A 23,288-nucleotide genomic window follows, 5' to 3' on the forward strand; every position below is an offset into this window, starting at 1 on the left:
CTATTCCTCTATTTTCATAGGGGATCCCCACCCACCGCTCAGTCCTTCGCACACCTTGGTGGAGGCCTTTTACCTTCTTCTTCTACCCTTGGATGGGGTGGCTTCCTTTTAGCAGTCATCTCACCTATTGATACCCAGGATCTTAAGGATCTACCTAGATGGGGGCCTTGGAGGTTTAGCCGTGACTTGGTGATGAGGCCTTCGTATTCCTTCCTGGATGGATGTACAAAGCTAGTGGCTTCTCTCCCAAGGTTGAGTTTCAGGTTCTCTCCCGAGGTTGAGTTTCAGGTTCTCCAGTTTACTCTGTCTTCTATTCTTTATTGCAGGTTACCTTTCAGGTGGAAATCTTGGATCTTAGGGATGCTCTACATCTTCTTCCTCCTCTTCTTCTTGCCTTGGTCACTTAGTCAGCATGGAGCTAACTCTCGAGATCGAGTACGAGCATATCCTTATGGTTCTCGACACCACACAAAGTCCGATATTTCTCCTTTGCATTGCATGTTTTCATCATCTTTGTACTAGGATACTTGGGCAAGTAAACAATTTTCCCACGAGGGACACTGTCCAAGTGGCACTTGTTGCATGAGCATTCTTTAGCATGTAGGATTCCATCTCCACCTCACTCTTCTCTTCTTTTCCTTTTTTGGTTTGAGAGGGGATGTTGAGAAACCCTTCACCCTTTACTTGCAGTTTGCGTTTTTGCATTTCTGCGTTTTGTGCCATCCTAGACTGACTGCGCCTATTTATAGGCCACTGTAATGTGTCCACTTGTATCTTTAGGACACGTCTTAGTAGTCTATCGGAAAGGATGTCTAGAAAGCTTCGCCTAGCACTCCCATGGAATGTTACGGGGTTTGCGATCTAGGGCTTTCCGCGTCTACCACATAGCGGAAGTATTCCTGCCGTTTCCACTTAGGATCGACCTGAATTAGGGATTTTCTTTATTGGTCATTTCCTAACGGCAACTAGCGTCGGACCCAAGCGAACTACTTTACGCAGAAATGCCAGGTCCGAAACGGATTCACGCTGCTCTTGGTTCAAGGAGAATGGGAAACGAGAGGGATGCAAAGCTCAACCTCTTTGCCATAAGGCATAGTCCCATTCCGTTCCCCTAAAACAACGTAAATCGGGATCAATCATAACTCTAGGTCAATGCTTTTGTTGTTCGTGTTCTTTGACGATCTTCCTGCTGTCCATCGTGATTTGAGAAAAGTTCCTGGTTAACTGGGACCACCCATCCGTAGGACGGACCTATGGCCCATCCTCCGCACTTTCCTCGGGTTGTTTTATTTATCTAATTACCTAACACATTTAGTTGGACATGTATCAATCAGCTTCTTTAATTAGACCGTTAGGCACTGGTTCTTTTACGTAATCGTATCACTTGACATAGAAAAATACTGTCAAATAAGTTCCTTATTAACAGGTTATCATATTTATCTTTGAAATACAAAAAGTCCAGCCCGTAGGCTTATCCACAATCCGCCCGAAGGCTATCCAGCAATCCACAGGGATTACCAATCCAAGTTTCCGCTTGTAGACTAGTATGCGGGCCTCGAGATCCAATCCTGAGTCACGTTAGCCTCTTGTGCAGGGCTCGGAAGGTGAGGGATTTACGGCCAGAGCCCCCCCTGGCACCCAAACGTCCTCCTGCTCTAAGTAGCGCTCAACGGAGAGACCTCTCGCGGTGGGTTTGGTCCACTTTTCCGGCGCGGTTAACAACCTCCTTGGTTAGGGTCAGACAGGCAGTCGGGGGTAACTGAAGTTGCCTCTACCTTCAGGCCTTCAACCTGAAGTATTAGATATCAATTTATCTTTTAATTCATTGATCAAACAAAGCCAAACAGTGCTCTTAAATCTGTAACAAGCACAAACATATCCATTGGTCGTTTTTGTTGGTAGACTGCTAAGGAATGAATCCTTCCTTTCGAATGCGTTCAGCACTCGATCTGGGATGACTTGCGACTTGGCAAGATCCCTATATCATGGGTTAGGGCGTACCCTACTATCTCGACTTGGTCAATACCTTAAGTTCATATGTTATACCAATTTATTGGTTTGTCCTTTGCTCCAAGCAATTATCTTTACTCAAGAAAGATACTAAATTAGGATGATTACTCATCCTCTTGTAAGATAACTTGCGTAAGGACCTGCCAACCTCATTGCGAGAATTTGGCCATTCCCTTGTGATCCAATCATAAGATCATATGACTCCGCACTTGCTGCGCAAGTGTCACATCGAACTATGAGACTTATTCTACTCATTGAACGGAGTTACGAAACAATTTGTTCCTGATTACATTAGGCTGACGTCGTTAGTCCTAGGGTTTCAAGTTCCATCTTTAGGGACAAACCCTAGTTCACTTTCCAAATATGTTTCACTGTCCCTACATTTTTGTGAAAGTGGGCAAATATTTAGGGTATAGGAGGTTCAGTTTTAGCAATACGTAACGATTAGGTTACGTATTAATTCCTAGTAAATTTCTTGGAATTTAACTCATTCTAAACGAGTACTCCGGGGTTTAGGTGTTTAGGTTTGTGCCAATTTGTTTAACTCTTGAAGATAGTTATGTTAACATTTCAAAAACACATGACTCATTGTCTACGCATAAATTGATTTTTCAACCTTAACTTATCGATTAAGGTCAGGCATAGGTTAGGTTAATTCAACTAATCTTCCTACAACTTGCGAACAAAATTCATGCTAAACAAGCAACCTTCTACTTGATAATTTATGCAGTTGACAAACGATAATTGCCTAGTGTTATGCATCGTAAGAATCATTTCATGTCTTGCACTTTCCTAAGGATTTCTAGCACTTTCCATGATGATTCAATTTGCGAAGAGGATATGGGTTAATAATGCGATATGCAGTTTATACTTCCATGTTTAAATGACGTATACTATTTTAATTCCGTTCTATAACAATGGACATTAATCTAATTTTAATTCACTGCACTGCATAAAGCTATTTACTAGAAATGCATTTATGCGGCCTTTATTTTGCTTGTTTTATTGAAAATATTAACGACTAAATTCCTCCGTCGTGAGCTAATTTATTTAAGACAACAAAATGCATCCTATTTCCAACAATTATCCTTTGCACGATTGAGTTATAACAATACCAAATAAAAATTAGGAAGGAAAACCTGGGCTTGGGGTGAGATGTCCATGTGGATGCTAGGAGACGATCCTCCCGCGGCTGCGCCTTGGGCTTTCTTAGGAGGTATCGCGAATGTAGCCTTCTCGTCGTGGATGCAGCTTTACAACTCCTTTTTGAAGTTCCACGGTGGCTCCCTTTTGCAATAACTTGCACCGTCCGTCGAAAGCAGTTTTAGAAGGCTTCCTCCTTGAAGTAGGGATTTCGAAAGGGGGTGTTTCAAAATCTTTCGCGAATAAGACCCATTAAAGCCATGGGAAAGGCTTAATGGCCTTGTAAAGACTCGCACGAACGGGGAATAAAAGGTGTAGAATCCCTTACAAGGGCTTTTGAGTGGGAAAGGAAGGTGTCAAAAGTCCCTCAACACTCTCTTTTCTTTTACGTGTGGGGGAAAAAAACAAGGTATGGGAGAGCTAGATGGGTTATTTTTGCATGGTGTAAGAGGGCCCTTAAAGGGATTTAAGATCCGGGAAGGAAGAGACTTTAAGGAAACATCCTTTTGGTGAAAAAAGGGCTTATTGCTTCAAGGGAAAATTTGAGGGGGGAAAAGGAAAAAGGGCTAAGGGGGGGGCCCTTAGGGGGGAATTCCGGTGGGGGGGGGGGGGGGGGTGGACTTAAGGCTATAAGAAAGGGCCTAAGGGAAAGTTTCCAGGGGGGAAAAGGGGTAGCCTTAAAGGCTATGGGAAAGGGGGTCTAAGGGGTCCTTAGGGGAGATTTAAAAACACGGGAATAACAAGGACCTTGGGGGGGGTGAAAGGGGGCTTATGAAGCCCTTTAGAAGCTTCTAAAAGCTTCTACACGTGGGCAGGGAGGGAAAAAACAGCCGATTCGACGGCGTGCTGACAAGGTGGGGCGCGGACTGCGATGGCAGAGGTCGACGATGGCTTGGCATACGGCGACACTCGGCGCCTCCACTCGTTCATAGCCTCTCCCCTCTTGTAACAGCAGGCGGCAACACTAATAATGGCAGCGCCTCGCGCCCCCCCCCCCCCCCCCCCCCCCCCACCCAAAAAGAGAAAATTATATAGGTAAGGGGAGGGGGATCCTCCCTCCCCTGCGTGGTTGTGCGATGGCGACTTGTCGCCAGCGAGCTCCACCGAGGAGCTTCTACATGCATTCTATTCCTCTCCCCCTCCAGCACGACAGTCAGCTGGGGGGGGGGGGATAAGAAAAAAAAAAGCCATATCCTATTATAAAAATTGCAATATTGTTATCCCTACTACTTAAAAAAAAGGGGGTTCACGCGTGATTGGTAGTGTTCAGTATGTTACAGCCACTCTCTCATTTATTCCTCACGGCTGATTCATTCAGTCCGTCACCTCCTCTCTCCAGCTTCTCCACTACCCTCACACCCCTTCAGGAGGACATTGCGATTTGTGGTTCATGGCTGTCTTCATCATCGTCCTTGTGCTATGACACCCTTGTTTCCTTGTATCACATTCACTCCATGATTCAAAACTTCATCATTCCATTCATCGGAGTTTCTTCTCTCTTCTCTTCTTTTATCCATGTTCCTCCCCACAAACCCTACTGTCTCACTGGTATATCATCTTTTGACAGAGTTGGGCTCCCGAGGTAGTTCCTTTGGAGCCAGAGCCTCTTGATGGAGATTCTTCTTCAGATTTCGAGTCTTCCCTTCCACCGGCCACCCTAGTGGAGATCTTGCCAATGAATGTACCCGAGTCTTCAGTGGATGGTGAGCGCCGAGGAGAGATTCGGTCTCCTCCTCGTTGGGCCCGTGACACACTCCGTGATTCAAGGATTGAGGGGGTCCCTGAGGAGTGGGAACCGCAGGTTTGATTGTGGAGGTCATGGAGGCACCAACACTTGCTGATTAGCCTCTTAAACAGCCCCAAAACACACTAAAAATGCTCTTTAGGAGTAAAACCCTAAAACGGGGAGCGGTTCTAGAGAGTTTAGTGGAAACCCTAAAACGGGGAGCGGTTCGAGAAAGTTTAGTGGAAACCCTAATTTTTGGGGCGCCCTTCCACATCTATAAATAGACGGGCTGCCCCCATTCAATGATCATCCTTGTTTTGCAGGTTACACCAGCCCACATACCCTCTGCTGCTATTGGCGCCTAGTTCCCAGCCTGCAGCCCGCCTCCATCTGCTGTCCAGCCATCATCGACTGCAGCCACATCATCTTCAGCCTGTCCATTGCTATAGGCGACAGCTCTCAGCTGCTGGCGACTGCTCCAAACTGTCCCAGACTGCTGTTCAGCCTGCTGTCCATCATCTCCAGGGTCAGCCAGCCCGCGTTTTCAGCATTGTAGGCCCTGACACTCTCATACACTGTTTCAGTCTGCTGTTTGCACAGTTTCCAGCCCCCGATCGGTGGTACACTGCTGCGTTTACCGGTTTCCAGCCTCTAGACTGCTGCGTTTTGGTGATTAGCCTGCTGCCATTCACTATTCAGCACTCCTACACTCCGACTGGTGGTCACAGGGTTGGGATTCGTCTTCGGTGGATGTCACACTCCGACATTGCTCTGCCCTTGAGCCCATTGTACACTCTTACATTCATTTACAGCATTCATTCACTTCAGAGTTGTGTTCTCTCTCTCTCCCTTCTTCTGTTTGTGTTTGAGTTTTGAGTTTTGCGTTTAGGGTTTGAGTTTTGAGTTTTGTGTTTAAGTGTGAGTTTTGCCCTCTGTGTCTGTGTCTGTGTCTTTGTGTTTCTGTCGCGGTCGTACACTCTGTGTGTCCTTAGTGCAAACCCGTGTTTGAGTTTTGAGTTTTGCATTTAGGGTTTGAGTTTTGAGTTTTGAGTTTAGGGTGTGAGTTTTGCCCTTTGTGTCTGTGTCTGTGTCTTTGTGTTTCTGTCGCGGTCGTACACTCTGTGTGTCCTCAGTGCAAACCCTTGTTACACTAGGGCAAAACTCACATCCTAAACACAAAACTCAAAACTAAAACCCTAAACGCAAAACTCAAAACTCAAACACAAAAACTCAAATAAAAACAGAAGAAGGGAGAGAGAGAGAGAACACAACTCTGAAGTGAATGAATGGTGTAAATGAATGTAAGAGTGTACAGTGTGCTCAAGGGCAGAGCAATGTTGGAGTGTGACGTCCACCGAAGACGGATCCCAAGTCTGTGACCACCAGTCGGAGTGTAGGAGTGCTGAATAGTAAATGGCAACAGGCTGATCACCAAAACGTTGCAGTTTGGAGGCTCGAAACTGGTAAACGCAGCAGTGTATCACCGATCGGGGGTTGGAAACTGTGCACAGTCTACTGTAAACAGCAGATTGAAACAGTGTTTGAGAGTGTCAGGGCCTATAATGCTGAAAATGCAGGTTGGCTGACCCTAGAGATGATGGACATCAGGCTGAATAGTAGTCTGGGGCAGTTTGGAGCAGTCGCCAACAGTTAAGAGCTATCGCCTACAGCAATGGACAGGCTGAAGATGATGTGGCTGCAGTCGATGATGGCTGGACAACAGATGGAGGCGGGCTGCAGGCTGGGAACTGGGCGCCAACAGCAGCAGAGGATGTGTGGGTTGGTGTAACCTACAAAACAAGGATGATCATTGAATGGGGGCAGCCCGTCTATTTATAGATGTGGAAGGGTGTCCCAAAAATTAGGGTTTCCACTAAACTTTCTCGAACCGCTCCCCGTTTTAGGGTTTCCACTGAAAACTCTCGAATTGCTCCCCGTTTTAGGGTTTTACTCTAAAAGAGCATTTTTAGTGTGTTTTGGGGCTGTTTAAGAGGCTAATCAGCAAGTAATGCATATTTTAGCTCAACACCCCCTCTCAGGCCCAAAATTGAGCTGAAAGGTTAGGCCAGCCATGGTGATGTTTATGTACCCCAAGGCGTCCCACCCCAAAGCAGCCAAGGCATTGAACAAAGGGTGCACGTCGACTGCCTAGTGGCCCACCAAGACTACAGAGGCGATGGTTATCTTACCGAGGGAATCCAAGTAGTCACCCCAGAGAGGATAGGGCATTGGACAAAGGGTGCACGTCGGCTGCCCAGTGGCCTACCAAGCCCTACAAAGGCGGATGGAACTACATGGAACTTTTGTGTGTGTGTGTGTTTTTTTTTTTTTTTTTTGAATAAGTGTAGTAAATTTTATGGGATGTGGCCGATTGAGGAAAAGTGACCCAGAAGACGGGAGTTGGGAGGGTACACCCAACACATCACAAAACAGTACAAGCTAACCTATCCACTCAAGGTGTCGATGACGAGGAAAAGTAGGTGATGAGGTATCCATGTGATGAAGGATAGTGGTGTGGTAACAACAGCCGCCGGTGGAAACAGCTTGGGGTTCGCTCAAGTGGTGCTTTGCACAATGAGATGCAAAGTATGCTACATACTGAAGAATGCTCATGCAGCAGGTGCCACTTGGACAGTGTTCCTTATGGGAAAATTGTTCACTTGCCCAAGCGCCCTAGTACAAAGATGATAAAATCATGCAATGCAAAGGGTAAGGTACAACAGGGGGGAGAAGCTGATGTCGAAGACAAAGTGTTGAAGCGTGTAGAATACCAAGAAGGGTAGGAACCCCCTCTCAACCTAGATGTAGATGCCGAAGAAGGAAGAGGAGCCTGATGTCGGTCTTCGTGTGGTGTCGAGAACCATAAGGAATGAAGAGGAGGAGGAAGCATCCCAGTTGGAAGAGCTAGGTAGAAATCACCGCCATGATAGCATTAAGAGAGATGCTGCCCGATCCGCCTCGGGAGGGAAAGCCTCTATGCTGGTAGAAGAGCAAAACTCCAAGGATGATGAAACCATGAAGGAATGACACACATCCTAAGTCTCGAGCCCAGGTAGGACTGGGCAAACCTGCATGTTAGTCCTACATTGAAAACAAAACTTGCAAAGGAGGTCACAGTCTGCAATCACAGAGGTCAGTAGTGAGATGGTCCAAAAACAAAACAAAACAAAATGAAAAGCTAACTGAAGGAACAAGTGCAAAGATGCAAATGTGTATATGTGTGTGAGTAAATGCAGCGAAAGACTTAAAATGTAGAGACAAAAATCCTATGGGCCCGACTCTAAGAGTGCGAAAAATGAATGCTAGACTGACCTAGGGTATCCGAAAGGACCTAGAGATATGCTAGTCTAAGAAGGTGGCTACCATCGCGTACGTCCAGTAGCAGGGCTGTTCCAAGGGAACGCCTGACGAGGTAGGGAGGAAGGTGAGATAGATGCATGAAGTGCAACGGGATCGGAACTTGTAGACCGATCAACCAATCCTTTAGGAGTAGAGAAAGATGGCCACTGAGGCTGTCCGGGTGCCACATGTCCAGCAGTCGCTGTGGGGTCTAAAGGAGCAGATAGGGCAGCAGCGGAAGGTGTAGCCCCATTGGACTGTGAAGTTGCAGCGGTCTGTTGAGGCTTTTTAGGTGGAAGAACTTGGGCCGTGGAGCAACACTTCTCGTCTACATGGCCTGCTCTCTGGCAGTGTGTGCAAAACCGGTTTTTCTTAGGGAGTTGCTGCCAGATAGGTCTTGATTCTTTGGTTTCATCGGAGGAAGAGGAGTCACCCTTTGATTGGCTTGCGTTCGCATCTAGCGAGTTCTTGCCACTGGTGGTTTTCCCTCCCGAAGAAGAGGCAACCAATCCCCTCTGCTTTGAATAAGGCTGTGATGAGGATTTCTTGAAAACTTGATCATGCAACCTTGCGTAACGCAAGAATTGGCACTCAAACTCATAGAAGGCTGGCAATTGAGGTTGGGAGATGATGTGTTGAATGAAATCGAAGTATTTTGCGGGTAACTTACTCAAGAAGAATGTAACCTGATCATCATCTGACTTTGGAGAGCCAATAGTGGCGAACTTGGCAAGTAACCGCCTATAGTCAGCTAGCTTGACTTTCAGATCATCCCCTACTTTAAGAGAGAACTCTTGAAGCTCAAAGTCGAGATTAATGCACCGAGTACGATCATGAGCCGCATAGCAGTCGAGAAGGTGACTCCAACGCTCTGAGGCGAGCGGGAAGTGCTGCAACTGAGAGTGAAATTCAGGAAGCAATCCCTGCATCAGCTCAATATTGGCTGTAGCATTACGGACTCTCCATTGACGGATGTAGTCAGGGTGAGCTAGTGGAGGGTCCGGCATAGGCTCTAGACCAATGACAAGGTCCCAAAGACCCTGAGACTCAAGCACTTGTTGCATGAAATTCGACCAAGTAGTGAAATTTGACCCGTTAAAACGTGTCTTATCCGTGAAGGCATTCTTGGCCGTTGCAACAGGAGTGGTAGTGTTCAGAGGTTGATAGTGTGAAAAAGTGTAGTAGGGGTAGGATGGGGGAGTGGAGTATACTTGGGAATGGGCCCCAGAGTGCCCACTAGGCATGCAGGTAGTGTGCAAGGTGGATCCATAGGTAGGGATGGGCTGACTAGGCATGGGCATGGTAGCCACATGAGGAACCCAAGGAGGTGGGATGGGAACACGGGGAGCAGAAGATGGGAATCCCCGCGTAGGTGTAACCCAAGGAGAGTGTGAAGACGCACCATAAGCTGAGGATGGAAACCCCTGCGTATGAGTGGTCATGGGAGATGTGAAGCTGGGGATAGTGACGGGGATGCCTATCACAGTCGACCCAGGAGTGATGGGCGTGCTCATTTGCTGAAAGGTGAGAGACACTGTGTTAAAGGGTGGCATTCCCCCTAACGAAGTACCATGGTGCAAAGAGGTAGAGAATGGGATGGAGAAGGAAAAGGTGCTAGGAGCGGAGATGGAAGATCCAACCCCTAGGGTGTGTGATGCAGATGTGGAGTGTAATCCAAGGTTTTGGAAAGATAATGAGAGGTGTGATATAGAAGAGGGTGGGATGGGAGGGAAGTGAGAAGTGTGTGTGATATGCTTAAATGAAACAGAAGCTGTAGATGTACTTGAATTTTGTCTGCTTCGTGAGCCCCCTCTATTGAAGTTCACATACGCAAAGCCATCCGGATCCTGTACCTCAAAAGAAGAAACATGTGACGGTTTTGATTCGTGCAAAACAAAAGAATTGTACAAACCTGACATTGGACCTGGCTGAAATGATGAAGATGGATCGCCAGACGTTCGGAATGCCGTTTGTCCTCCATGATCGAAGAGGTGGCCAGCCTCACCAACCGGTCCGGATGTGGTAGCAAAACTGGTAGGAGGGGTGTAAACATCACTATACTTGTTGCGATAGTACTCCTCAAAGTCCTCCTCTGTCATGTTAGTGAAATCTGGTGAAGGTGGAGTGTCGTCCTCCTCACCGAGTCCATAATGCCGTCTCAGGGCCTCCAATGATGGAGAAGCCTGATAAGACATCATAGGAACTGGAGAAGGTGTCTGGGACATTGTGATTCGGTTACGAGTCGTATTGTGTGCCTCACACAAAGACTAACTCTCCACAATATCCGCAGGATACTCTTTACAAGAGCATCGGCTCTGATACCATGTTAAGAAGAGTGCTAGGGTTTGCACCGAGGACACACAGAGTGTACGACCACGACAGAAACACAAAGACACAGACATAGACACAGAGGGCAAAACTCAAACCCTAAACGCAAAACTCAAAACTCAAACACAAAAACTCAAACACAAACAGAAGAAGGGAGAGAGAGAACACAACTCTGAAGTGAATGAATGCTGTAGATGATTGCAAGAGTGTACAGTGTGCTCAAGGGTAGAGCAATGTCGGAGTGTGACGTCCGCCGAAGACGGATCCCAAGTCTGTGACCACCAGTCGGAGTGTAGGAGTGCTGAATAGTGAATGACAGCAGGCTGATCACCAAAACGCAGCAGTCTGGAGGCTAGAAACTGGTAAACGCGGCAGTCTACCACTGATTGGGGGTTGGAAACTGTGTACAGTCTGCTGTAAACAGCAGGCTGAAACAGTGTATGAGAGTGTCAGGGCCTGCAATGCTGAGAATGCAGGCTGGCTGACCCTGGAGATAATGGACAGCAGGTTGAATAGCAGTCTGGGACAGTTTGGAGCAGTCACCAGTAGCTGAGAGTTGTCGCCTACAGCAATGGACAGTCTGAAGATGATGTGGCTGCAGTCGATGATGGCTGGACAGCAGATGGAGGCGGGCTGCAGGCTGGAAACTGGGCACCAACAGCAGCAGAGGGTGTGTGGGTTGGTGTAACCTGCAAAACAAGGATGATTGCTGAATGGGGGCAGCCTGTCTATTTATAGATGTGGAAGGGCGCCCCAAAAATTAGGGTTTCCACTAAACTTTCTTGAACCGCTCTCCGCTTTAGGGTTTTACTCTAAAAGAGTATTTTTAGTGTGTTTTGGGGCTGTTTAAGAGGCTAATTAGCAAGTAATGCATATTTTAGCTCAACAGCACATACTATGGAGTTTGTTTGCTCTAATTATTATTTGATGTCTCGTGTTATGCAGGATAGAGAGCCTACATTAGTGAAGGAGGCTTTGCAGCCTGATCATTGGCGGAAGGTGATGGAAGCCGAGTTGGAGGCTATTGAGCGGAATGACACTTGGTTCCTTGTGCCCCGTCCCTCTTATAAGAAGGTGTCCCTCTTATAAGAAGGTGATTGGCGTCAAATGGATCTTCAAGACCAAGTACCATAGTGATGGCTCCTTGGACAAGCACAAGGCTCGCCTTGTTGCTAAAGGTTTTGCACAGCGCCCGGGTGTTGACTTTCATGATACCTTTGCCCCTACTGCTTGCATGGTGACTATTCGTGTTGTTCTTGCCTTGGCTGGCCATAGGAGATGGCTTGTTTTTCAGTTAGATGCGAAGTCGGCCTTCTTGAATGGTGATTTGAAGGAGGAGATCTATGTAGAGTAGCCTCTTGGATTTGATTCTTCAGATGGGCAGGTTTACAGGTTAAAGAAGGCCTTGTATGGCGTATGCTTGGAACGAGAAGATTGATTCGTTTCTCCAGGCCAAGTTGGGATATCGACGTTCTAGGGCTGATCCGTAGCTTTATGTGCACACTTCGGAGGGAGGTCATGTGTTATTTGTTTTATATGTTGATGACTTGATTATTACAGGTGCTCATACCCAGATGGTTGCAGAGACAAAGGCAGCCCGATATCAGAAGTTCGAGATGATGGATTTAGGACTTCTCCATTTCTTTTTGGGCTCTAAGATTTTTGTCTCAGAAGGGAATTTTCATCTCTCAGCAGATATATATGTTTTGGAGCTTTTGGTGACTTTTGAGATGGAGGATTGTCAGTCTATTTCTACTCCTATGGATCTGAACTGGAAGGCCACTTCACATGCAGATTCTCCTTTGGTGGATGCTACTCACTACTGTCAGCTGATTGGCTCCTCAACACACAGGTTGATCTATGTTTTGCTGTAGGTCTCTTGGTTGGGTTTATGAGTATGCCTCAGCAGGTGCATTGGGCAGGTTGCGCAGAGGATTCTACGGTATCTAAGGGGGACCTCCGACTTAGGGATTCATTATCCAGCAGGTACAGGTGCTTTTGATCTTGTTCTCATAGGTTGGAGTGATTCAGATTGGGCTGGCGATGTGGATCAAAGGCGGTCTACTACAGGTTATTGTTTTACCGTGGATGCTACTATTATCTCTTGGAGTAGCAAGAAGTAGCCTACAGTCTCCCTCGAGGTGGAGTATCAGGCCGCATCTTCCACCACATGTGAGGTTGTGTGGCTTCGGAGATTGTTGGAGGAGCTTGATTTTCCCCAGTCTCGTCCTACTCTTCTGCAGTGCGACAACGAGAGTTGCATTGCCTTGATATGGAATCCTGTATTCCACGCCCGGACAAAGCACATAGAGATCCAATATCACTTTATCAAGGAGAAGCTTCTGGATGCAACTGTCGGTGTGGAGTACTATAAGATGGAGGACAATCTTGCAGATTTGTTCACGAAGGTGCTTCTTCAGGCTCTTCTTCAGAGACATGTCAAATCCCTCAGAGCCTTATGACTTGTCCAAGATTTGAGAGGGGGTGTTAGAGATTGTCATTCCCTGGACAACCAGGAGTGATGCAGAGCAGCAAGTAGTATAGCACAATAGCCACGTTAGCAGCCAGGGCAGATGCCACGTGGCAGGTGCAGTTGGACTAGCAGGTGCAGTCGGACAATTTTGCACTAGTCGGCTACATTTAGTGCAGCCGACCGACTTGGTTATTTTTAGCCTTTCTTTTCTGCTATTTGCTGTAGTCCTCCAACACATTGTCAGTACTGGTATCTGATAGTTTATAGCCTGTTGGTGACGAAGACATCACTCGGGCTGACAGAGATTGAGGTCCTCAAGGTGGAAACATATGCAGATATTTTCTCTGCACCCGTGTATAATTGTGCATTCCTATATAACATTCTTCACTGCAGATTTTCTGCGTTTCATTGTCTCTATCTCTCTTTCTCTTCTCTCTTCTCTCTTCGTTCACTCTTTGTCTTCGTTCACTCTTTGTCATAATCATTCGCTTCCGCATTGCTTCACTGTGACATGTCTGCTGTCACTTGCACTAGAGGACCTTGGGCTGTTGTCACCTGCGCCTAGAGGGTTTCAAATTGTTGTCACATGCTGTAGGACTAATCCCTGGTGGCTACAAATCACATCAGTAGGCTCTCCTTGCTCTCTAATAGCCTTCTTCTCTCTCACAATGGCTAGAATAGACTTCCACCAGCTCCTAAAAACGTTTTTCCCACTTGCATGGGCAAGTTTTGCCAAGTAGCAACATTTTAATCCCAATTTTCAGTATTATTCAAAATATTAAATTAATTTTCAAAATATAATTTAGTAATTATTCTAGTGTCCAAAAAAATAATTTCACCAACCAATAATTAAATTGGCTAAGCCAATTTGTCTTTTAAGTATTCCTGAGCAGTTATTAGCCCTTAGACTGGCATTAATTAATTCATTAATGCGTAGTCTCTAATATCACCATTGATATTAGTGGCCAATAAATTGGTCTAGGTCGAAATCTTACACGGAGTTACAACTTTTGCCTTTGGCACCCAGTACATCCTTGGGGTCCTTGGCTTGTTACTATAAAATAACCACCATGTGCATCACATGTGCCAAACCACCTTGCACATTTGTTTAATATCTTGATCAAATGTTATCAGTAAGATTAAAGCATCTTAAAATTTCAAGTCCTCGTGATAGACCTCTCCCTTGAAATCCTTGTAATCATCCTTGATCGCGCTGCATTGTGCCAAAGGAAAAACATAGTGCATTGGAATCTCCATTAAGACATCACAATCACAATATTGGCCATTATTGTCTAATCATGCCATGTATCCCAAACTTGCTGAAAATTTCTAGCTAGCATATACATATCATAAAACTGAAAATTAGTCCAAAATTGTTGTCAGAAACCCATTGGATGCATCCATAACTCATGTTTCTTAACTGTTCTGACTTCAGAACCATAGTAAAGCATATTCTTAGCATAAACCATGACTGATTGTCAATGGCATTTACTAACATGTTGCTGTCCATGGAACCAACTGTAAAAGATTGAAAACTAAGCATAATCTTATCATAAATTGATCATTTACTGATCTGAGAACTAATCACAAATTGTTGCAAATGTAACCCCAAAGTGATCACAAACCGATTGCAAAAATTGATAGTAATTAATGCAAAAATTGATTCCAAAAGTGACCATAAACGGTTCTCAAATTGAGCTGAAATTGATCTCAAAACTGATTAGTAATTAATGCAAAAATTGATTTCAAAAGTGACCATAAACGGTTCTCAAATTGAGCTGAAATTGATCTCAAAACTGAGGCAAAAACATATGCCAAACTGATCATAAGTGATGCAAAAGTATAGTTTTAGTTCTCGGGTGAAACTCATACTCATCTACATACATCTCATAGTGACTAGTACATTGAGTAGTGACCTCATGGTAGATATATTGTTAGTACGACACCTTGGATGCATGCTGAATATATCCGAGATTCACTATATACGAGAGCTGTTCACAACTCGTAGAGTGAAAGTGCTACCTTGCCCTTGAGCATTAGGCAATACTCCGGACCCTTGCTTTACTGAACTTGTTTGAGTTTGAACTAAAGTCGACTGTAACTGAAAGGCATCAAGGTAAAGCTGCAATAAGTGAGGATGGCCTGCCAAGTCATCCTCTTCTATCCACTTTGCATCTGTTGGTGAAACAATAATGAAGCTTCACCAAGAAGCATATGAAAACTTTACCTCTAACTTTATTTGCCTCAAAACCTCCACTAGGTTGTAGGCCGTTCTTCCCCTTAAGCATTGTGATGCTTTATACTTTCACATTGTTGCAATTCCAACTTAAGTAATATTCAACATTGCATCCGATTGACTTGTCCCTCATGTGTACCTAACATGCTAGGAGCACGAGATACATAAGGAAATATTCTTGTTTGCACTTTGGACCATTGCAATGTGATTGTGTAGGGGAATTTGTATACTATCAACCATAGTAAGATACATTTTCCCATACATTGCATGCATTACTAGTTGTATTTTTCCTCATGGCCAACACTATATGGAGCATTTGCATGGCAAGCAGTAATACCATGAGTCCCAAACAAAATGGGCTATGTATATACGTTGCCAAACTTGCCACTTTGTGCCCCAACATCAGGTCAATATTTCTATACATGGGGTTATGCACATTGCTAACCATACTTGGATACATTGGGCCTTGCACACCACGCATTGGTTGCTGCATACCATAAGGAGTTATACCATACATCTTCGTATACGGTCCTTGACCCACCATAGCATGGAAACTAGTGCCACCACCTAAGTAATTTGGTTGCCCCATAACTGTATGCATGTCCTGTTGTCCCAAAAGCATTAGATTGGCGCTTTTAAGTTGGCCTTGCTATGCATCAATTGCCCTTTGTGAACTTTCAGATTGAGAGGCATCATTCTTGCTTGATCCCGTTTCACCACCTAAAGATATTCTTGTTGTAATGCTCAGCTCAATACAATTTCAGCACGAGAGCAAAGCTTTTGACCTTCAACTAGGTATCTTAGGCCCACCAATTCGAGGGAATTGATGGTATCCCAGCCGTGTAACCATGAAACTAGCCTTCCTCTTTGGTTAGGGTGGTAAATAATCAGATTAAGCACTAATTATAGCAATTAACAAATTCACAAAATTGAAATGCACACTTTGCCATAAAATCTTGGACATTGGTTAGCCTGTTGGTCCCTAAATTGGTGCCCCTTGCGGTATTTCATTAACTTTAATTACAAATGGATGGAGTATAAATGAGATCCTTTGATCTCCTCTCTAATCCAAGTGTCTCTTGCTGTAAAAATTGATGAGCAAGGCTCCAAACCAATTTGCCCCTTGGTTTGCTTAGGGATTGGCCTTTACCTTGCTCCTTGAAGACAAATGTAACCCCAAATTTGATATTGGTTGGCTAGTCTCTTGAATCTCTCTCAAATTCCTCAATTTCAGTTGTTGGAATTTAAGTCTAGCTGTTAATTTTGAGCATGCATTCTAAAGTGGTTCTTGAAACCCTAATTTCTATTGTAAATTAGGGTTTATAGTAGAGATTGACTAAAATATCTTCCTCTGATGACTCAAAGTGCCGGAAAATGTTGAGATAACTTGAGAGATAGTTGGGGGATGAGAAAGAATGTTGTAGAGAGAAATTTTAGAGTTTGATTGTGAGAAATGTTGAAAAACTATTGTTGGCCTATTGAAATAGCCATGGAAGTTGTTACTCATAGCTTAGGACCACTAAAAAGACAGTTGCTTCTTATTGTTTGTTATCACCTGCACTAGGATGACCTTGGGTTGTTGTCACTTGCTCTTGGAGGGCTCCAAATTGCTATCACATGGTGTAGGATTGATTCCTAGCATAGTACGAGGGAGTTTCGGAAACGGGAAAAACGGAAACGAGGAAAACCGGAGTTTCGGAGTTTCGCAGTTTTGGCCAAATTTTGGAAACGGGGAAACGACGTTTCGGATTGGATTGTACACTAAAAAAATACAGTAATATGTGGGTATGTAAATATATCAATGTCTATAATAACATGTATTCAAATTTCATATAAAACTTTAAGTCTTCATGTCATATGATTAAAATCATGATTCATTACACATTTCACGAGTTACGAGTCACGACTCAGGAGTGAAGATTGAGGAGTCAAGACTGAGGACTCAATGGTTGAAACTTAAGACAGCTTAACACAATTAAGACTCAATTTTCAAAATATAAGGTAACAAAATGAATTAGAATTTATGACTTATGAATAATCTATGATCTAAACTTTAAAGAGCAGTAAAGACTGACATTAAGAACAATGAAACAAGAATCAAGATGCATAATAAGTGGGATCAAGATACAATGATAGTAACTATGTCATGTGAATAATCTATTATCTGTCAAAACTCCAAAGTCCAGTGAGGCTATAAGTATCAACATCAATGAACAACCGACAACTCTAGTCTGGACTCTGCACTGCTAAACTGACTCTTGTATATCATGAGTCATCCGGACTCTGAGGATCTGTGCACCATCTCCTCGTTGGACTTCGAGGTCCTTGATTGAGAAGTTGATGAAGCAGCCTCAGTCTCATCCTCAGACTTTGGCTCTGACACTGCCTATGATGCATGACTACGTGTGGCTCTTACTCTAACCCTCCTCTGTGCACGAGTCTCATGCACTTGTGCCGATAGCTCCTCATAGAGCATGGAGTAGATATCCCGCTCCTCCAGTGGTATCTGCGGAATGTCACACACCTTCTCTATATCAATCTTTTCAACATTCATCTGTAAAGGTGAACGAGATAAAGATATATCATATGAGAGGAGATTCAATATATTCAATGTTCAAACTTCATATATATCACAATTTACAATCCAACTTCCAAGCAAATTAGCAATGTCAAGTGTCAAGGACTCAAGGTTAAAAAGTTAATTATACATAATACTAATCATTACTAATTTACCTGTGAAGGCTCAGGGAACAGAGTGGTCCTCTCAAGAAGTTGGAGATTACAATGGCAAAACACTGAACGCTCCAACTGGGCAGTTGTGAGCTTGTTTCTCTTTTTGGTGTGGAAGAGAGCCCATGTGCTCTAGTTCCTCTCAGCAGGCCCTGAACTACAATCTTGCGAGAGGACTCGAATGGCAATGCGTTTTTATTCAAATTTAAAAGATTAAGGTTAAGTAATTGGCAATTGCTAATATGCATGCCGCAAAATCAACATTTGAGTGGGCAATAGATTACAAAACTTGTTACCTAGGTTGCATAATGCATTAGACAATCAAGATTCAAAATACAAAAGTCATTAGTCACATACCAAAGTAGGAGCACAATTGCCGTATTTCTCCCATCAAGAGACAATTTAAAGCTGTCTCTCTCAAAGCCTAGCTGTGGGTCAACCAAAATGAAGAGAATGATTGCGGAATGCCAGCAAATCATCCTTTACTCTTCTCATCATATCTATATCATCCCCTGTGAGGCGCCTCATGTACTCTATGAAGTCTTCCTCTAACTCCTCGCTAGTGTACTGCTTCTCGCTACGCCAAAGGGGATGCAAGATATGTGCGACGGCATGGATTCGTGCATTCCACATTGCACGAATCTCATCGACCCTATAGATAAAATATGTTAAAAACTTAGATGTTAGAATAATGATCAATCATCAAGGAGTCGTTAATACCAAATAATTACATATGTAAAAGTTAAACAAAAACTTATTTGTCTTGGGGTAAAAAGCTGTTGCGAAGCAAGGCCTCGTCAATTTTATCCATATACTCATATAGAAGCCCCAAAGTACTCCCCTCCATATCAGTGATACGCAATACAATGTAAATAGGATTGAGACTTTTCACCAATGCCTCTACCTCAACTCACCAACTCTCATTTAAAATATTGCGCCTAAAAGCAAGAGCCTTTGAAGACTCTCTCTCACTCCATGTGAGCCATTCTTGGCATGCAATGGTCTGTATCAAATTTGGACGGACCCGTATCAACCTCTCCAATACAATAAACATATAAGCAAATCGAGTGGTGGAGGGCTTCAATAGCTCAAGTGTGCTATTGGCTCGAAACATGCTTGTGACGGATGGCCTCTTCTTCACAAATCTTACCATGCTTGTTGCCGTCTTGAAAATGTCATCCACTCAAGATATTTGTCCAACATCTTCAATAAGCAAGTCAAGGCAATGGGATGCACATGGAGTCCATACTATTCTAGGAAACTCCTCCTCAAGCATACGTCCCATAGACACACAATTGCTTCCATTATCTGTCACCACCTGTACCACATTTTGGACTCCTATGTCCATGATGACCTGTCGCATGCGCTCCCAAATGAAAGCTCCTGTGATGATAAGACCTGAGGCAGAGGCATCGATGGCTTTAATGAACATGGTGCCTTTACATGAAGACACCAAAACATTGTAAACATTCCTTCGGCGCATATCTGACCATCCATCGCATTATATTGTGCATCCATATTTCACCCATGTCTCCTTCAAGGGCTCCAATTGAGCCTCTATGGATGCTTTCTCCTTTCAAAGCTTCCGTGTGTGTAATGCATCTGTGGATGGACCTTCCTACTCACACCCTATGCGGCTTACTGCCTTAATTGTCTTTTTCCATTGATGTGTAGTGGCCACATTGAAAGGGATAGCACACCGAATAAATAAGCGTGTGAGTTTCCTAGTTGCCTCTACAATTGCCTGCCTCTGAAGTCCTGCATGGACACTTGCACCATGTAAGGAGCCCTTTTGCCCACCACCACTAGAAGATAGCAACGGGGTCCTTTTTGCACTTGGACCCAATACGGATATGGATACACTTCTTTTTGATGGGCCACTGGCACCTCCAATTTGGCTAGCACCACTAGGTCCACTAGCCTCTCCTTGCCCCACTTGTGCTTCATTAGCCCCATATGGTGTTGATTCATTCTCTTCTAGCTCAATACCCATATGCTTTCAGCGCCAAAGATGGAGACTTACTGTTACTTCTGCTGGCACATTTGCGCAAGGCCCGATGTCTTTGTTGGGAACGCAAGCCAAGTGGTCTTTCATGCGCGTTACACTCCCCGATTTCTCCAATCCACAATAGTTGCACTACCACTTCTTTGATCTGTCGGAGCCCTCGTATCCCTTGATTGGAGTGATGTGCCTCCAATATAGGTCCAGTGCCATGATATGATTAGCCTTTAGGAGTCAGGACCTAGGTAATGGATTAAAGGAGGAGGAGGAGGAGGAGGAGGAGGAGGAGGAGGAGGAGGCGGAGGAGGAGGAGGAGGAGGCGGAGGAGGAGCAGTAGCAGCAGCAGCAGAAGAAGAAGAAGAAGTCTGAAGGAGGAGGAGAAAAAGAAGAAGAGCTTAGAGGAAGAGAAAGAAGAAGAGGAAGAGGAAGAGGAAGAGGAGGCGGGAGGTGGTTGTTGTAGGTCCGAGGAGAAGGAGAGCCGAGGTGAGACTTGAGAGCTGCGCAAGCGAGACGAAGTGGGGAAGGAGAATCACGAGTGAAATTCGGCGTTGGATAACCACGCGAAATGGGACTGGGCCGTAGGATCCCGAAACGGCGTGCTCTCGTTTCCATCCCGGTCTGAAACGGCCGGTCCGTTTCGGACCTGCCGAAACGCTGTTTCGGGGTACACTGATTCCTAGTGGCTGCAAATCACATCAGAAGTATCTCCTTGCTCTCTAACATCCTCCTCCTCTCTCACAATGGTTGGACTAGACTTCCACTAGCCCCTAATAATGTTTTTTCCACTTGCATGGGCAAGTTTTGCCAAGTGGCAGCATTCTAATCCCAATTTTCAGCATTATCCAGGTTATTAAAGTTAAATTTTAGAATATTAATTCTGAAAATTAATTTAATAATTATTCTAGTGCTTGGAAAAATAATTCCACCAACCAATAATTAAATTGGCTAGGTCAATTTGGTTTCGAAGTATCCCTAAGCAATTATTAGCCCTTAGAATGGCATTAATTAATTCATTAATGCATAGTCTCTAATGTCACCACTGACATTAGTGGCCAATAAATTGGTCTAGGTTGAAGTTTGACACCAAGTACCACCTAGTACTTGTTAGGCATAACTTATTACAACTTTTGCCTTTGGCACTATCCTCAGGGTCCTTGGCTTGTTACAATGAAATAACTGCCATGTGCATCACATGTGGTAAATAACCTTGCACATTTGATTAATATCATAATTTAATGTTATTGGCAAGATTAAAGCATCTTAAAATTTCACGTTCCTGTGACATTGGAAGCCTGTAGTTGCTCTCAAAGCACTTTGAAAATAAAACCCCTACACTTAATCTTGGCTCTAAATGACAATTTGGAAGCCACTCCTTTTCTTTTAACAAGGTATTAAGCTCTCTAGCATTAGGGCATGATTGCAAAACACTAGTGTTTTGGGCCAACAAAGCTTGACATGTGTACATTTTGTTGCTATGGCAAGATGCCTTAGATGATCATTATGCTTTCTATGCATGGGCACTAAACCCCAATGCCCACTTTTGTAGATTATTGTCTAGTCATTTTTTTGCTATTTGCATATTGAGGACTAGATTATTTGAATGATTGGGACTAATCTTCCATGGTACCTATTTAAAAACCTTAAAGGACATGTTAAATACGTCACTACATTATTCTAATTGGGACTAAGCTTCCATGATAACCTTCTTGAAAACCCTAAAGACATGTTAGATGTCGCCACACTATTTTGATTGCCCTATGTTACCCTTGCATCTTTTAATAATACCATTGATAGTTTACTCGAGGTTCGAAATCTCACACCCTCAAAACTTAACCCTCGCACCAACCATTGTGCTATGGCCCCATTGGTTTACTCTCTTTGTCTCTCTCTCTCTCAGGTAGGTTGAAGACACCCTACCTTTTTCATGTTTTTGGTGATTGCCTTCATAGTACTTGGCATGGCCGAACTAGTTTCTCAACCTTTGGCTTCCACCCAATCCACTTAAAGTTTGGACCTTGGTAATAATGTAAACTCTGTATGTGCGCACATGCGCATGATGTGGAATCCTAACTGTGTGCTAAGGCCATACAACAATGCCTTCCAAAATTAGTCGCTCAGGCCGTAGACATGCTCCTATATTAGAGCAGTCATGGTCATCTCTTGTTTGAGAGCCCTACATTAAGTAAGGGTCATTAGGAGATCTGTTAGTTATACCGCAGTTTGGTGACTCTGCATTGTTTTTTTTTTGGCCTATCCACTTTATTTTGGGCTTTGGCCTTGCTTTGAAGATTACAGCATTGAGATCATCAGAGGTTGAGAAATTTCAGAGTTCTCTACTGTAAACCCTAATTTATAACAGAAATTAGGGTTTAGCAACAACCTCGGGAAGCGTGCTAGAAAGTGGAAGCTTCAAGACTTGGACTCAACAAGGCTGAAGTTGTTTTCAATCAAATCCAGGTTGAGGGATTAGCAAATCAATGATTTGGGGCATTTTCCATCTCCATCAAAGCGGGTGAAGACCAATTGATTGCCCAAATCGAGGGACAAATCAGATTGAAGACTTGTTGGTCATTTTGGTCAACAAGGGGAGTTAGAATAGCAAAAGGGATTGGGAGAATGCCATTGCACATCAACGCCTTCTTCAATTAAGTTAAATAAATACCGAAAGGGGCGCCAGTTTTGGGGCCAATAGGGTGTCCATTGTCCAAGGTTGTAAGTTAATTTGCATTGCATAGTTTGGTAATAAATGTTACTGCTATAACTAAGTTGTAATCAGGGAAGTACCGCCCATCCATGGAAGGAAGGCTGGTTTCAATTGCTGTCACAACCCAAGAATTGACGGGTACAATGAGCGCCAGAGCTCTAAATGTCCTGGATAAACTTTGGCAGAGACTCATAACCAGGAGATGGACACAAATAAAGACAAAAGGTGATATATCTGTTAACAGCAGTCTGCTGATTATTTGGGTTTATAGCTCTCTTTGTGTGGAGTTGGGCTGATTTGATAGCTGATTGCAGGCTATAGATGTAGGTTCTCTGCAACCTCCTAACAATGCCAAGTGAGGGGGGCAGCAGGTTGTGCTAGATGGGGTATGCAACAACTACAACTCTCAGTCTACAGCTTGTTAGGACCGTAAAAACACTGTTTGAGAAGTTTCCACACATTTGGAACAGTCGTTCTGAAAATTCGAAATTCTTGAGGCTTGGTATGATGAGTTCTGCACTTAAGACACGTTTCAAAGTCTTGATGTGACCAGTTATTTAATCAGAATGTCGAAATGCCAAACCTGGAACATCTAGA

General features: G+C 44.2%; 1 protein-coding gene and 1 pseudogene across 1 annotated transcript in view; one reads left to right on the forward strand and one right to left on the reverse strand.

The window, feature by feature from the left end:
* PUR2 (Glycinamide ribonucleotide (GAR) synthetase) overlaps positions 1-23,288 on the forward strand; it is a 69,642-nt gene that overhangs the window by 14,284 nt on the left and 32,070 nt on the right. The gene's annotated exons all lie outside the window — the stretch shown is intronic.
* Positions 18,740-20,095, reverse strand: LOC148022220 (uncharacterized; annotated as a pseudogene).

This window comes from Lygodium microphyllum, chromosome 17 (assembly GCF_053477565.2).
Source record: "Lygodium microphyllum isolate KBCC chromosome 17, Lygodium_microphyllum_v1.1.10, whole genome shotgun sequence".
Lineage (NCBI taxonomy): Eukaryota > Viridiplantae > Streptophyta > Polypodiopsida > Schizaeales > Lygodiaceae > Lygodium > Lygodium microphyllum.